Consider the following 17,726-nt stretch of genomic DNA (forward strand, 5'->3'; position numbering starts at 1 on the left):
CCATCCACCCTTAGCCACAACTTGCTACATGGATACTTTCCAGTTTCCTTCCCCCTCCCTTCTAAAAGGCATCTTTAAAAGCCACTGACTATCACCGAATCTTTGGGAAATTATTCTTGTGGTTCCCCTGATGCACATAGTATTTGGAAATAAACCTTTCTCTTATTAGTCTAGCATAATTGTGAGTTGATGTTTTCAGCAAAGCAACCTAGGGGAAAACTGCAAGTTTCCCTGAGACTTGTCTTCAAGGGCATGATGGCACAGTGGTCAAGCTTGTTTCTCCTGGGGGAGCTCTTCCTGGGATAGTTGGGCTGCATCTGGAGGAGCCATGGTGAGTTCAGCCACCAAAATGGGAGTGAAGTATGAATATCCTTTTTTGTGTGTCTGTGATTGTCTTTCAGCACAGCCTTCTTGGCCTTCAATGCCTTTACTTTAGATTTGGCTTCCCAATCCTTCCATCTTTACTTTCGGCACCATGTTGTGAAAACCAACTATTATTTTAAAGTTTGGGATTTTTAAAAATTTTCTTGAACTCTGGTCTTTTGAGGAGCAGCCTGAACTTTGAAAGGGGAGCCAGTCCTGTAATTCAGCCTTTGCACAGAAATAAAATGAGAGCCACGTGTGTCACTTCATATTTTCTAATAGTGACATAAAAGAAAAGATTTTTAAAAAGGTTAAATTGACTGTTATATTTACTTAATCTAATATATCAAAAAATGTTATTGTTTTCATAACTGATGAATAAAAAATACTAATGAATTACTTTGTTTATGCATCCTTAAAATTTATTCCACTTGTTAAGTGTAGAGCACAGCTCTATTCAGAACAGCAAGTAGGCAGTGGCTGTCACATTGAAGTGCAGCTCTGTGGCTCTGAATCTAAACTCAGGGATGTGACTGGCCTGAAACACACTTTTTTGTTGTCAGAATTAAGAGAACATTTTACTCTGTGTCATCATCTCTCCTCAGGTCCAAGGGTGGGAGAGATAGTGCACAAAGAGTAAGTAGGGGGCTGCGAGCAGGGGGCTGCGTGCAAGAAATGTCTACCTTTAGGCACACGCTTCACCCACTGCTGGTGGATGCCTATCTATCTTCCAGAAATCATTTACTGAACAAAAATTAGGGGGATCCCAAAAGGAATTCTTAATATTTCAATCACATAACTCTCCAAATACACTACAAAACATAGGATATACACATAACACATGTGATTATCATGACTGGACAGAGCAGGTCGAGTGTGACATCTCTGTTTCTGAGATGTACCAGAAGTCAGATAACTATGTCAACAAATTCCAGGGATTAGTGAACCCCAGTAATTAATACAAACTGCTAGGCCGTGAGACTCCAAACACAGCACAAACACAGACTTCTGCTGTGCATGGTACCAAGCTGCAGACACCTGGGGGCTGAGCTGGGTAACCAGGGCTGTGGAGCCAGGAGAAGTGGCAGGTAAAGGCTGGGCTGGCTCTGCACCTGGGCAGGACTCAGCACATGGATATGGGCCTGGCAGATCACAGGGCTCCTTCCACTTGTAATGTCTTCCAGATGTTAACTCACAGATTGTTAGGAAAATACAATAGTGTCATGAAGGTAAGAATGACATCTCTTGGTACCGCCAACAGAGACAATCTTGAACAAATATTTTTAGTAACTTCACTCTCCAACTCAGTGGGACATTTGACTGCTATCTTTTCTTTATTTTTATTTATTTATTTATTTTTGAGTTAGAGTCTCATTTTGTTGCTCTCAGAATGGTAACATTGCTTCACAGCTCACAGCAACCTCCAACTTCTGGACTTAGGAGATTCTCTTGCCTCAGCCTCCTGAGTAGCTGGGACTACAAGCACACACTACAATGCCCGGCTATTTATTTGTTGCAGTTTGGCTGGGGCTGGGTTTGAACCCACTATCCTGGATATATGGGACCGGTGCCCTACCCACTGAGCCACTGGTGGCTCTCCTCGCCCAGCTATTTTTGTTTAGCAGGCCAGGGCCAAGTTTGAACCCACCAGCCCCAGTGCATGTGGCTGGCGCCCTACCCACTGAGCTTTGAGTGCCCAGCTGAGTTTAATAGTTATGTTAAAATACTTTTTTCATTATTTAAGCATTATGATAGACATACACACATTTGCACAGTAGTGGAAATATTTATATAATAAAACCCATCACAGGTACTACCAATCAAGATGATTCCAAAATTTTTATCATCTAGCCTTTACTTGGAAAGACCAACTTCAGTCACCTCATCACATGTTATAAAGCAAATATAATAGATCATGTTATATTTATAGGTATATGTTTCTAGGTGTTACATCTAATAATTACATCTAATAATTTAAAAAATTCTTATGGAAAACACTGTTATCATACCTAACAGAAATAAATAATTTCTTTTTTTGAGAGAGAGATTTACTCTGTCACCCTGAGTAGAGTGTTATAGTGTCATTGTTCACAGCAATCTCAAATTCTTGGCCTCAAGGTATCCTCCTACCTCAGCCTCCCTAGTAGCTGTGACAATAGGTGTGTCCCACTATGCACGGGAAGTATTTTTATTTTTAGTAGAGACTGGGTTTCCCTCTTATTCTGGCCTCAAAGTTCTAAACTCATGCAATTTATCACCCTTAGCCTCCCAGAATTGTTGGATTACAGGCATAAGCCACTGTGGCCAGTGTACATAATTTCTTTATGTGAAATAAAAATATTTTTCTTAATTTTTGTGACTGAAATTTTAGATTTATACAACCATAGAATTTACATGATCCATCTATTGCATTACATAAAAACATTATTTAGATAGAAATGTCAAGTGAGAAAATTGTAGATATTTATTACAGATAAAAGTTCATAGACCACAGTTATTTTTAAAAATACCACAGGAGGCTCAGGACCTGTAGCTCAGTGGCTAGGGCACCAGCCACGTTCACCAGGGCTGGCAGGTTCAAACATGGCCCGGCCTGCCACACAACAATGACAACTAAAACAAAAAAATTCCCAGGTGTTGTGGCAGGCACCTGTAGACCCAGCTACTTATTAGGCTGAGGCAAGAAAATTACTTATGCCCACGAGTTTGAGGTTCTTGTGAGCTGTGACACCATGACTCTGTCTAAAAAAAAAAATAAAAATAAAAATATCATAGGAATACACGGATACTCCAAGCACTTTCTTCTTAAAACCACAAGCTAGAGAAAAATATATAGAATTAAAAATAATGCAATAATTTTGCTCAGTTTTCAAAGGAAGACTAGAATACAATCTCCAACTAAAATTTTAGCTCTACAGACAACTGATAAAAAACATAAAAAGGAGATCTCCTTATGAAGTGACATCCCTTAAGAGAGAAGATCTTTAAATTTTAAAATGTTAGGAGGAAGTCGAGTATTATATTTTGGGAATTGATGGCCAGTGTCCCTGACTGAACACTTAGGTTGATAAAAAACAGAAGACAACACCTAATGGAGGACATAGAAATAAACAAAACATTTGAAGAAGGCTGTCTTTTCATATAAATCAGAACTCATTAAATAATGTGCAAATAATATTTCCTTATGGGTTTTTGTTTTTGTTGAGATAGAGTCTAATGCTGTAGTTCTGGGGTTGAGTGCTTTGGCATTATTATAGCTCAGAGCAACCTCAAATTTTTTTTTTTTTTTTTTTTTTTATTGTTGGGGATTCATTGAGGGTACAATAAGCCAGGTTACACTGATTGCAATTGTTAGGTAAAGTCCCTCTTGCAATCATGTCTTGCCCCCATAAAGTGTGACACACACCGAGGCCCTACCCACATCCCTCCTTCCCTCTTTCTGTTTCCCCCCCCATAACCATAACTGTCATTAATTGTCCTCATATCAAAATTGAGTACATAGGATTCATACTTCTCCATTCTTGTGATGCTTTACTAAGAATAATGTCCTCCACGTCCATCCAGGTTAATATGAAGGATGTAAAGTCTCCATTTTTTTTAATGGCTGAATAGTATTCCATGGTATACATATACCACAGCTTGTTAATCCATTCCTGGGTTGGTGGGCATTTAGGCTGTTTCCACATTTTGGCGATTGTAAATTGAGCTGCAATAAACAGTGTAGTACAAGTGTCCTTATGATAAAAGGATTTCTTTCCTTCTGGGTAGATGCCTAGTAATGGGATTGCAGGATCAAATGGGAGGTCTAGTTTGAGTGCTTTGAGGTTTCTCCATACTTCCTTCCAGAAAGGTTGTACTAGTTTGCAGTCCCACCAGCAGTGTAAAAGTGTTCCCTTCTCTCCACATCCACGCCAGCATCTGCAGTTTTGAGATTTTGTGATGTGGGCCATTCTCACTGGGGTTAGATGATATCTCAGGGTTGTTTTGATTTGCATTTCTCTAATATATAGAGATGATGAACATTTTTTCATGTGTTTGTTAGCCATTCGTCTGTCATCTTTAGAGAAAGTTCTATTCATGTCTCTTGCCCATTGATATATGGGATTGTTGGCTTTTTTCATGTGGATTAATTTGAGTTCTCTATAGATCCTAGTTATCAAGCTTTTGTCTGATTGAAAATATGCAAATATCCTTTCCCATTGTGTAGGCTGTCTCTTTGCTTTGGTTATTGTCTCCTTAGCTGTACAGAAGCTTTTCAGTTTAATGAAGTTCCATTTGTTTATTTTTGTTGTTGTTGCAATTGCCATGGCAGTCTTCTTCATGAAGTCTTTCCCCAGGCCAATATCTTCCAGTGTTTTTCCTATGCTTTCTTGGAGGATTTTTATTGTTTCATGCCTTAAGTTTAAGTCCTTTATCCATCTTGAATCAATTTTTGTAAGTGGGGAAAGGTGTGGGTCCAGTTTCAGTCTTTTACATGTAGACATCCAGTGCTCCCAACACCATTTATTGAATAGGGAGTCTTTCCCCCAAGGTATGTTCTTGTTTGGTTTATCAAAGATAAGGTGGTTGTAAAATGTTAGTTTCATTTCTTGGTTTTCAATTCGATTCCAAGTGTCTATGTCTCTGATTTTGTGCCAGTACCATGCTGTCTTGAGCACTATGGCTTTGTAGTACAGACTAAAATCTGGTATGCTGATGCCCCCAGCTTTATTTTTGTTACAGAGAACTGCCTTAGCTATACGGGCTTTTTTCTGGTTCCATACAAAACACAGAATCATTTTTTCAAAATCTTGAAAGTACCATGTTGGTATTTTGATAGGAATGGCATTCAATAGGTAGATTGCTTTGGGAAGTATAGACATTTTAACAATATTGATTCTTCCCATCCATGAGCATGATATGTTCTTCCATTTGTTAATATCCTCTGCCATTTCCTTTTTGAGGATTTCATAGTTTTCTTTATAGAGGTCCTTCACCTCCTTCGTTAGGTATATTCCTAGGTATTTCATTTTCTTTGAAACTATGGTGAAGGGAGTTGTGTCCTTAATTAGCTTCTCATCTTGACTGTTATTGGTGTACACAAAGGCTACTGACTTGTGGACATTGATTTTGTATCCTGAAACATTACTGTATTTTTTGATGACTTCTATGAGTCTTGTGGTTGAGTGTTTGGGGTTCTCTAAGTATAAGATCATGTCGTCAGCAAAGAGGGAGAGTTTGACCTCCTCTGCTCCCATTTGGATTCCCTTTATTTCCTTGTCTTGCCTAATTGTATTGGCTAGAACTTCCACCACTACGTTGAATAGTAAAGGTGACAGAGGACAACCTTGTCTGGTTCCAGTTCTAAGAGGAAAAGCTTTCAGTTTTACTCCATTCAGTAAAATATTGGCTGTGGGTTTGTCATAGATAGCTTCAATCAGTTTTAGAAATGTGCCACCTATGCCTATACTCTTCAGAGTTCTAATTAGAAAAGGATGCTGGATTTTATCAAATGCTTTTTCTGCATCTATTGAGAGGATCATGTGATCTTTATTTTTGCCTCTGTTAATATGGTGGATAACGTTTATAGACTTGCGTATGTTAAATCAGCCTTGCATCCCTGGGATGAAGCCTACTTGATCATGATGAATGACTTTTTTGATGATAAGCTGTAATCTATTGGCTAGGACTTTGTTGAGAATTTTTGCATCTATGTTCATGAGTGAGATTGGTCTGAAATTCTCCTTTTTGTTTAGGTCTTTTCCTGGTTTTGGTATCATGGTGATGTTTGCATCATAGAATGTGTTGGGGAAGATTCCTTCTTCCTCAGTTTTTTGGAATAATTTCTTCAGTACAGGAATAAGCTCTTCCTTGAAGGTTTGATAGAATTCTGGAGTGAAGCCATCTGGACCAGGGCATTTTTTGGTTGGAAGATTTTTTATTGTTTCTTTGATCTCAGTGCTTGAAATTGGTCTGTTCAGGAACTCTATTTCTTTCTGGCTGAGTCTAGGGAGAGGGTGCGATTCCAAATATTGATCCATTTTTTTCACATTGTCAAATTTCTGGGCGTAGAGTTTCTGGTAGTATTCAGAGATGATCTCTTGTATCTCTGTGGGATCAGTTGTTATTTCCCCTTTATCATTTCTGATTGAGGTTACTAGAGATTTTACTTTTCTATTCCTCTAGTATGGCCAATGGTTTATCTATTTTATTTATTTTTTCAAAAAACCAACTCCTTGTCTCATAAATTTTCTGAATGATTCTTTTGTTTTCAATTTCATTGATCTCTGATTTGATTTTGGATATTTCTTTTCTTCTACTGAGTTTAGGCTTAGATTGTTCTTCTTTTTCCAATTCCATAAGATCTCTTGTGAGATTATTGATGTGCTCTCTTTCTGTTTTTCGAATGCAGGCATCTAAAGCAATGAATTTTCCTCTTAAAACTGCTTTTGCTTTATCCCACAGGTTTTGGTAGCTTATGTCTTCATTGTTGTTATGCTCAAGGAAGTTAATGATTTCCTGTTTTATTTCTTCGTGCACCCATCTGTTATTCAACAGAAGGTTGCTTAGTTTCCATGCCTTTGTGTGGGGTGGAGCATTTTTGTTAGAGTTGAGTTCCACCTTTAGTGCCTTATGGTCTGAGAAGATACAAGGTAAAATTTCAATTCTTTTGATTCTGTTGATATTTGTTTTGTGTCCCAGGATATGATCAATTTTGGAGAATGTTCCATGGGGTGATGAGAAGAATGTATATTCTTTATCTTTGGGATGGAGTGTTCTATATGCGTCTATCAAGCACAGTTGTTCTAGGGTCTCATTTAAATCTCTTATATCCTTGTTTAATTTCTGTTTAGAGGATCTGTCCAGCTCTGTAAGAGGAGTGTTAAGGTCCCCTGTTATGATGGTATTATCAGATATCATATTGCTCAGACTGAGTAAGGTCTGTTTCAAGAATCTGGGAGCATTTACATTGGGTGCATAGATATTTAGTATTGAAATGTCTTCTTGTTGTATTTTTCCCTTGACCAATATAAAGTGACCATCTTTGTCTTTTTTGACTTTAGTTGCTTTAAATCCACATGTATCTGAAAATAAGATTGCAACTCCTCTTTTCTTCTGAATTCCATTTGCCTGAAAAATTGTCTTCCAACTCTTGACTCGGAGCTTTAATTTGTCTTTTGAAGCCAGGTGTGTTTCTTGCAGACAGCAAATGGATGGCTTGTGTTTTTTAATCAGTCCACCAATCTATGTCTCTTCAGTGGGGAATTCAAGCCATTAACATTTATGGAGATAATTGATAAGTGTGGTAGTATTCTATTCGTCTTATTTGGTGAGAGTCCATTGCTTAGTTTTATCTTTTGCATCAGTGTGGAGGTTTGGTTCTGTCCTTTAATTTCTGAGTTCTTACTTTGCTGCTGATCCATTGTGGTGGTCAGTGTGCAGAACAGCTTGCAGTATTTCCTGTAGAGCTGGTCTTGTTGTGGCGAATTTCCTCAATGTTTGTATATCCGTAAATGATTTGATTTCTCCATCAATTTTGAAGCTTAGCTTAGCAGGGTACAGAATTCTGGGCTGGAAATTGTTCTGTTTAAGTAGATTAAAGGTAGATGACCATTGTCTTCTTGCTTGGAAAGTTTCATTAGAGAAGTCTGCGGTCAATCTGATGGATTTGCCCCTGTAGGTCAACTGGCGCTTACTCCTGGCAGCTTGCAGAATCTTTTCTTTTGTCTTGACTTTGGAAAGGTTCATCACAATGTGTCTTGGAGAAGCTCGGTTAGAGTTGAGCCGACCTGGGTTCCGATATCCCTCTGAAAGCAGTGTGTCAGAATCTTTGGTGATGTTTGGGAAATTTTCTTTTGTAATATTCTCTAGTATGGCTTCCATTCCTCTGGGGCATTCTTCTTCCCCTTCTGGAATTCCTATAACTCGTTTGTTGGAACGCTTCATAAAGTCCCATAATTCTGACAGTGAACGTTCTGCTTTCTCTCTCTTCTTTTCTGCCTCTTTTACTATCTGAGTTATCTCAAAAACTTTGTCTTCCACCTCTGAAATTCTTTCTTCTGCATGGTCTAACCTGTTGCTGATACTTTCCATTGCATCTTTAAATTCCCTGATTGACTGTTTCATTTCCTTCAACTCTGCTATATCCTTTTTATATTCTTCATATCGTTCATCTCTTATTTGATTCTGTTTTGGGATTTCCTTTTGGTTATTTTCCACTTTATTAGCAGTTTCCTTCATTGTTTCCATCATTTCTTTCATTGTTTTCAACATGTGTATTCTAAATTCCCTTTCTGTCATTCCTAACATTTCTGTATATGTGGAATCCTCTGCAGTAGCTACCTCATGGTCCGTTGGCAGGGTTGTTCTGGACTGGTTCTTCATGTTGCCTGGAGTTTTCTGCTGATTCTTCCTCATGGGTGATTTCTTTTATCTGTTTCCTTGCCCTAATTTTCCTTTCACTTCCTCTTGCTCTTTAAGTTCTCATGCCTGTGGAATTTGCGGGCGGGTTTAGACAGATTGAACACACGCGACCACTTGCCGGTTTTCCACTGTTTTAGTCCTCCTCTTGGGGTCCAGAAGTCTCTCACTGACTCCCTGTATCCTCTCAGGGGTGATGATAGGCAGATCCCACCAGCCAGAGATGCCTGGAGTCCTATATCCCCAGACTTGAATCAGGTGTCAGCTACCCCTCCATTTCCTTGAATGAAAAGAACATCTGGAAGTGATATGCAAAACAGAAAACTCTTGCTGATCTCACTACACTGCCCTTTGAAGAGAGCAACCTTAAATTTTTTTGACTCAAGTGATCCTCCTGATTGAAATTTTTCTTTTCATATCTTTCTTTCCTTCTTTCTTTCTTTCTTTCTTCCTTTTTTTTTTTTTTTTTTGTAGGGAGAGTTTCACTGTGTCACCTTCGGTAGAGTGCCGTAGCATCACAGGTCACAACAACCTCAAATTCTTGGGCTAAATTGATTCTCTTGCCTTAGCCTCCCATGTAGCTAGGACTACAGGTGCCCACCAAAATGCCCGGCTATTTTTTGTTGCAGTTGTCATTCCTGCTTATCTGGCCCAGGCTTTGTTCGAACCCGCCAACATTGGTGTAAGTGGCTTGTGTCATAAGCACTATGCTACCCGTGTTGAGCTCCTTTTCTGTAATTGGGAATACAAGTGCCCACCACAGTGCCACGGATTCATAGCTCAGAGCAACCTCAAGTTCCTCGGCTCAGGTAATTCTCTTGAATTGCTTGTCTCAGCCTCCCAAGCAGCTGGGACTACAGTTGCCAGTGACAAGGCCTAGACATTTTTATTTATTTTTATTTATTTATTTATTTATTTATTTATTTATTTATTTATTTATTTATTTTTGTGAGCACAACTTGTGCTGGTGTATCACTCATCTTGTCTTTCTCTGGACAATTAGGTAGGGTAAAGCTTTGCAGTGATCTCAGGGATGCAAGGAGGTTCTCATGTTCTGGAGAAGAAACTCAAAAGAAATGCATCAGTGGAAAGAAAGTTACAAGTTTCTGCTCAGCAATTTGTCCTGAGAGTTCCGCCCTTCTCTCTTTTCTCTGAGGCTGCAGTTGCTGGGCTACCAGGGCTAAGATAACACTCACTGTTTCAGTCCTCTCAAGTCAAGGTCAGTTAGCTGCCTGCTTCAGTCATAACATGAACACTGAAAACTCCTTTGGAATATGAGGCTATGAAGACACTTGACAAGTATAAAAATTTTAGTTATAAAGCTGGTTACACTAACAACAAGTACTTCATAATGTACAGAACTTGGGACCACTTCTAACTATTACCACTGGGTCCTCCCTGGTCTGGGCCACCATATTTGCCACAGTGATGCCTACAGCAACATCTTGGATGAGCTTCTACTGATTTGTTTTTCTAAATTTACTTTATTCACTACTTATTAATGCCATCACTGAAGTTTAAAGAAGATGTTTGACCAGGTGTAGTGACTTGCACTTTTAATTCTAGCATTCTGGGAGGCTAATATGGGCATATTTCTTGAGCTCAGGAGTTTGAAAACAGCCTGAGTAGAAAGGAGGGATTACCTCTACTAAAAAAATAAGAAAATTAGCTAGAGTCTCAGCATGGTGGCTCATGCCTGTAATCCTAGAACTCAGAGGGGCGAAGGCAGGTGTATTGCCTGAGCTCAAGAGTTGGAGACCAGGCTGAGCAAGAGTGAGACTCTGTATCTAAAAAGTACAGGGTGACCCTGTGGCTCAAAGGAGTAGGGCACAGGCTCTATATGTTGGAGGTGGTGGGTTCAAACCCAGCCCCAGCCAAAAACTGCAAAAAAAAAAATGTCAGATATCTTTTTCCATTCTGCAGATTGTCTATTTGCTTTGTTTGTTGTTTCCTTAGGTGTATAGAAGTGTTTCAGTTTAATTAAGTCCCATTTGTTTATTTTTGTTGTTGTTGCAATTGCCATGGAAGTCTTCATCTTGAAGGAATTTTTGTAAGTGGTGACAAGTGCGGGTCCAGTTTCAATCTCTTACATATGGTTATACAGTTCTCCCAACACTATTTATTGACTAGGCATCATTTTCCTCAGTGTATGTTCCTATTTAGTTTATCAAATATCAGGTGACTATAAGATGTTAGTTTCATCTTATGGTTTTCTATTCGGTTTCAAATGTCAATGCCTCTATTTTTGTGCCAATACCATGTTTATATTATCACTATGGACTTGTAGTATAACCTAAAGTCTGGTAGGGTGATAACCCGGGGTTTGTTTTTATTACTAAGAATTGCCTTTTTCTGGTTCCATACAAAACAAAGAATGATCTTTTCCAAATCTTGAAACTATGATGATGGTATTTTTATGGGGATTGCATTGAATCTGTAGATTGCTTTGGAAAGTATAGACATTTTGATAATAATGATGCTTCCCAGCCAAGAGCATGGTATGTTCTCCTATTTGTTAATATCTTCTGTTGTTTTGGGTGGTGCCTGTGACTCATTGATTAGGGCACTGGCCCCCTATACCGAAGGTGGTGGGTTCAAACCCGGCCCTGACCATACTGCAACAAAAAATAGCCAGGCGTTGTGGTGGGCACCTGTAGTCCCACCTGCTCAGGAGGCTGAGGCAAGGAATTGCATACGCCCAGGAATTGGAGGTTGCTGTGAGCTGTGACACCACAGCACTCTATTCAGGGTGACAGAGTAAAACTCTGTCTGAGAAAGAAAAAAGATATATATATACACACACACACACACACACACACATATGTATGTATATATATATATATATCATATGCTGTTTCTTTTCTTATGGTTTTGTAATTTTCTTTGTAGGAGTCTTCTTCCTCTTTGGTTAGTATATTCCTAGTTCTTTCTTTCTTTTTTAGGAAAAGGTAGGCTTTTCTAACTGCCTTTATCACCAGGTTAAGTCATGAAGTTACAGAGTAGTTAGAAATTTCTGAATGTAGTTATTATAGTTAAAAAAAAAAAAAGCTCATTCTTAAGCATATATTATCTAGCACTTCACTGGGACACTATTATTCAAAAGGCTCTGGCCAAGTAACTCCCCAAAAAAACACTCAACCCAAGGTTGTTTTCAGCTCACTGTTAACAAAGCTGGTTGCAGAATGCAAAGTCTCTAAAGGAGAGAATGTAAGGTAGGCCAAGAAGGGGCCATTGGCAATGCTCAGAGTCAGCCAGACTTCAAACAGTGGAGCCCAAGTGGAATTTTCCTGGGATTTTCTACTTGAATAACTATTCAATTAGTGAAGACAATGCATCTTCAAAAGAGAAACATCAATGAACATGATAAGGAGGTTATTGCATTCTTTGGACTATGTGTCATAATTATAGTTAGCAAATTCTGCCAGTCTTAACAAAAATAGCCTCCATCACTTACAGGTATGAAGATAACTTAGTTCTTCACAGGACTTTTTGTTTTAGCTGGATAACAATACGTGACTGAGAACCATAAATGATACTGTTTTATGATATAAAAATACTAGCTTTTTTCATTTATTATGTTTATAGGCATTCACTGCTTGAGTCAAGGTTAGGTTTCTTAAGTAATTAAAGGCAATTTTATTATAGCAGCATGTACTTATTCTAAAAGAATAAAATGCATAAATAAAAATAGCTATCTTTTTGTTTGCAATCTGTAAAATTGAGTTATTTTGCTGATGTAAAATACCAATAACTCATTTGAGGACCATGCCACCTCTTGAAACCGTCACATACCTACTTCTTAAATGTGTTAAAATTACAGTGCATCCCAGACTTGTTCAGAGCAAAAGAAGCAAGTAACTGACTGCTCTTGACCGTGCTTTCCCTGGCAACCTCACTGACTGTTGGGAAGAGCCAGAGTGAGAAATTTAATTTAAAGAAAAAATACCTAAAATGGCTCTCTGTATGTGACATACACTTTCACACTCATCAGATTATACACGATTCCCTAATATTAATTTCTTTTTTCTTAAGGGGCTGATTTGGTTTGACTTTTTGAGAATGGTGTCCATTATCTAAAGAGAGAGAAAGGGATTTTTGTGGTTACATGTAAACTTGTGATAGGTCTGCAGAAGTTATAGGTGAAGAGGGTAGTGAGGAAGTGAGGCATGATCCACCTATGTGAAGGTTACCAGCCTCACTTTGAAGACTTTCTCAATGGCGTTGACATAGGCAGCTGTTCTCAGGTCCAACCTCAGGTTATACTTCATGGCTGTGAACATAATTTGCCTGGCAGAATGCTCCAATGTGTAGGCCAAGCCAGAGTGCACTATGTCTTTCTCAGAGGCACCCCGATATCCTGTGTTGGAACTCTGCTACAGGTACCATGGAGATAGTTCCACGGAGCTTTCCAAATTTTCTTTCTAAACTCTCTTGAGCAGACATAAGCAAATGGTTATTAGAATCCCTTTCATATTTGAAGGTCAAACGGCCATAGCTGACATGATTCTTCAACCACTCAAAGTAAGACACTGTCACTCCTCTAGCATTCAAGTAGAGATCTGGAATAACCATAATGTTCCTCTTCAGGAAGTTCTTATCAGCTTCTGGAGTTGTTGGCTCATTCGCACCTTCAGCAATGATCTTGGCTTTCACTCTGGGTACATTGGATTTGGTCAACTGCTTCTTGCTAGCAGCAGGGATGAGTGTGTCAGAGTCAGCTTCCAAGATACTTCCTTCACAGGGCTTTGCCTTGGGGAATCCCATAATGAACCCATGTTGCAATTTGACGTCTTCTAGTTTCTTTGGGTAAATACCATCTGGATTCCATATACTCCCCTCAGATTCATCAACACCAACACATTTAGTACCAAAACGATGTAAATATCTCATAGAGTGCAGGCCCACATTACCAAATTCCTGAACAACAAATGTTTTATCTCCAAACCCTGGTGTCATTCCTCAGATGCTCATGTAAGAAGCTTCATTGATGAAATTTTCAATCCCATGGAAAACACCACGGCCAGTACCAGAGATTCACCCAGGGATACCTCCTTGACTGATAGGTTTACCAGTAACACAGGTATGCGTAGTAATGTCATAGTGCCCCCTGGTGCTGGCATAAGTGTCAGCAATCCAGGACATCTCCCGCTCGCTTGTGATCATATCTGGGGTAGGCACAACAATGTCAGGACCAATAAAACCTTTCTTTGCTAGCTCCATGATGAAAATCCTTGTGATCTTTTCCAGTTCATTATCTGTATAGCTCTTGGGACTAACCTTAACACCGGGTTTACCACCCTGAAATGATACATCAGCTACTGTACACTTGCATGTCATCGGAGAAGCCAAAACTTTTAATTCATCTACACTCACATCAGTGCTGTAACGAATACCTCCCTTGCACGGCGTGTGGTGCTGGCTGTGCTAGGCCCGGTAGCCGTCGATGACCACCCAGGAGCCGTCGTAGCGCTGGATAGGGAAGGAGAGGCTCAGCACATGGTTACAAGGCTTGACGATCCGCAGGATGCGCGCACCCAGTTCCATTTCTGCTTCTTGCTTTCCCGGGTCTTCAGGTCCTCCACGATGCAGTCAAAGAAGCCCTCCACCATTAAAGAAGTTAGTATCATCCTCGCCGACAGCCACTGCCTGGCTGTAATGGCATCAGGCAGCCAGCAGTAGCCCGGGCTCTGGGGCAGCAGTGGGCTGCCCGCAGGCCGGCCCAGCAGCTGGGCTGAGTCCTTGGCTTCCAAGCCCAGGGCGGCCGGCCGGGTCGGAAACCACAGCAGAGCTTGGCCCAGGTAGCAGTACATGGTGGTGAATGGAGGCGAGGTGCGCGCGGGCCACAGAAGTGCCCTGGGAGTCCCCGCGAGGAGGGAGCTCATTTATTTAAGCTACTGTAAAGTGAATTGTGTCCTTGATTAGCCTCTCATCTTGGCTGTTATTGGCATATACAAAAGCTACTGATTTGTGGACGTTAATATTATATCTTCAGAAATTATTGTATTTCTTGATCCTTCCAAAAGTCTTCCGGTTGAGTCTTTTAGGTTCTCTAAATACGAGATCACAACATCAGCAAAGAGCGAGAAGTTACCTCCTCTGCGCCCAGTTGAATGCCCTTTATTTTCTTCTCTTGCCTGGTTGTATTGGCTTGAACTTCCAGCACTGTGGTGAATAGTAAAGGTGACAGAGGACAACCTTGTCTGGTTCCAGTTCTAAGTGGAAAAGCTTTCAGCTTTACTCCATTTCAGGATTATATTAGCTATGGGTTTGTCATAGATGGCTTAGAACAGTTTAAGAAAGGTGCCACGTGGCCCAGTACCTGTAGCTCAGTGGCTAGGGTGCCAGCCACATACACTGGAGCTGGGGGTTCTAATCCAGGGGTCCTATCCAACAACGACAACTACAACAAAATAATAAAAAATAAAAATAGACAGATAAGGTGGAGAGCGCCTCTAGTCCCAGCTACTTGGGAGGCTGAGGTAAGAGAATCCCCTAAGCTCAAGAGTTTGAAGTTGCTATGAGCTGTGACACCACAGCACTCTACCTAGTGTGGTAAATTGAGACTCTGTCTCCAAAAAAATAAAATAAAATGAAATAAAATAAAAAAAGAAAGAAAAGAAAAAAGAAATGTGCCGCCTATGCCTATATTCTTAAGTGTGCTCATTACAAAAGGATACTGACTTTTATCAAATGCTTTTTCTGCATCAATTGAGAGAATCAAATAGTCTTTGTTTTTGCTCCTGTTGATACGTTGAATTGCCTTTGTGAACTTGTACATGTTCAACCAGCCTTGGTCTCTGAGACGACACCTACTTGATCATGATGAATTCTTTTTTTAATGTGTAGCTGCAATCTATTGGCTAGGATTTTTTTTTTTTTTTTTTTTTTGAGACAGAGCCTCAAGCTGTCACCCTGGGTAGAGTGCCCTGCCATCACAGCTCACAGCAACCTCCAACTCCTGGGCTCAAGTGAGTCTCCTGCCTCCGCCTCCCAAGTAGCTGGGATTACAGATGCCCACCACAACACCCGGCTATTTTTTGGTTGCACTGTCATTGTTGTTTGGCGGGCCGGGCTGAATTCCAACCAGCCAGCTCAGTGTATTTGCCTGGAGCCTTAGCCACTTGAACCACAGTTGCAGTGCAGATCCGAATTTTTTTTTTTTTTAGAGACATAGTCTCACTTTATCGCCTTCAGTACAGTGCTGTGGCAACACACAGCTCACAGCAACCTCCAACTCCTGGGCTTAGGCAATTCTCTTGCCTCAGCCTTCCAAGTAGCTGGGACTACAGGTGCCTGCCACAGCGCCTTGCTATTTTCTTGTTGCAGTCTGGACGGGACCATGTTTGAACCCACCACCCTCAGTATATGGGGCCGGAGCCCTACCCACTGAGCCACAGGTGCTGCTCAATTTTTTTTTTTTCTGAGATAGTCTCAAGCTGTCGCCCTGGATAAAGTGTCATGATGTAACAGCTCCCAGCAACCTCTACCTCTTGGGCTTCAGTGATTCATTTGCCTCAGCCTACCAAGTAGCTGGGACCCCAGGCTCCCGCCACAATGCCTGGCTGTTTTTGTTTTGTTGTTGTTGCAGTTGTCATTGTTGATTTTTAGCTGGCTCAGGCTGGGTTCAAACCCACCAGCCTCTGTGTATATGGCCTGGGCCCTACCCACTGAATGACAGGAGCTGCGTATTGGTTACATTGATAATTTTTGCATTTATACTCATTAGTGAAATTGGTCTGAAGTTCTCCTTTGTAGTTGTGTATTTCCCTCATTTTGGTATCAGGGTGAAGTTTGATTCATGAAATGTGTTAGGAAAGATTCCTTCCTTCTCATTTTTTGGGGAATAATTTGTGCAGTATGGGTGTATGCTCTTCTTTGAAGATTTGATAGAATTCTGCTGTGAAGCCATCTGGATTACATCATGCTTTCATTGGGAGATATTTTATTGTTTCTTCCATCTCAGTTCTTTTTTTTTTTTCTGTGAATGGATTCAAGTTTATTTTCAGCTCCTACAGATTTGCTCAGTTTAAGACTCTGCACCACAGAGGTCAAAGAGATCAAACCAGCCATCTCTTTTTGTCTCCCTTGCCTTCCCTGACCAGACTGCAGAGACTTTTGTTGTAGTTTGGGGCCCTTGTCAACTAAAAAAAATGTCCCAGAGAGGAGGAAGGCAGCTCCTAAATTTAATATTGGGGTCTCTCTTCCCCCACTTTGGAGACTGAGCACCAGGACAACTGCCTTTTGCACTGACTTTGTAGAAAACAAGTGGTGGCCAATGCCCTTTCCTGTTTGCCAGCATTTCATTTTTCCCCCATTGAAACCCTGCTGTATCCTTTATTTATTCCTCGAACACTAAGAAAGAGGTGGTGGTTGAGGAGGAGGGAGCCTGATATGCTTCCCCTGAGCCTTTCGGGAGGGACCATGGCTGACCTGGCTGGGACCTTCTGAAGGACGCTGTTGGTTTGGGGTGATAAACCTGCAGCATCACCAGGGTTCCAGGGCAGGGCCTGGTGGCACAAAGCAAAATCCAGCAGGGGCTGCAAAATGTCTGCCAACTTAGATCTTGAAGACTCACTGGGCCTTTTAAAATCCATCACTGAGGTTTAAAGGACAACATACCACCCTGTGGTCTGGCTAGAAGAGCGGCTTGGGGACCAACTACTTCTTGCCTGTCCTTTAGCACAATTGAACACAGAGCCTTTACAACACCCAGGCCATGTGCACAGTCCAGTTCTGTGTCTGTGAAGGGGACATGTATGTGAGCTCTACTCCTGTGTCTCATGGTGTTTGGTGTCAATGTATTAGGAGGCAGAACTTGAACCAAATCTCGCTTTTGTAATGTGAGCCTCTGAATCTTTAAATGAAGATGCTTTTGAAGACCCTTATACTAGAATGTCCTTATTAAACATGTGTATATTTCTATAGTTATTGATACACAGTTTAATAGTGTATTTTGTGTCAAC

General features: G+C 40.5%; 2 protein-coding genes and 1 pseudogene across 2 annotated transcripts in view; 1 reads left to right on the forward strand and 2 right to left on the reverse strand.

The window, feature by feature from the left end:
* LOC128572303 (zinc finger protein 91-like) overlaps nucleotides 1-17,726 on the forward strand; it is a 351,229-nt gene that overhangs the window by 179,627 nt on the left and 153,876 nt on the right. The gene's annotated exons all lie outside the window — the stretch shown is intronic.
* Nucleotides 1-17,726, reverse strand: part of LOC128572305 (zinc finger protein 43-like) — a 385,702-nt gene that overhangs the window by 51,211 nt on the left and 316,765 nt on the right. The gene's annotated exons all lie outside the window — the stretch shown is intronic.
* Nucleotides 12,939-14,573, reverse strand: LOC128573070 (glutamate dehydrogenase 1, mitochondrial-like; annotated as a pseudogene).

Source organism: Nycticebus coucang, chromosome 20 (assembly GCF_027406575.1).
Source record: "Nycticebus coucang isolate mNycCou1 chromosome 20, mNycCou1.pri, whole genome shotgun sequence".
In the NCBI taxonomy this organism is placed as follows: Eukaryota; Metazoa; Chordata; class Mammalia; order Primates; family Lorisidae; genus Nycticebus; species Nycticebus coucang.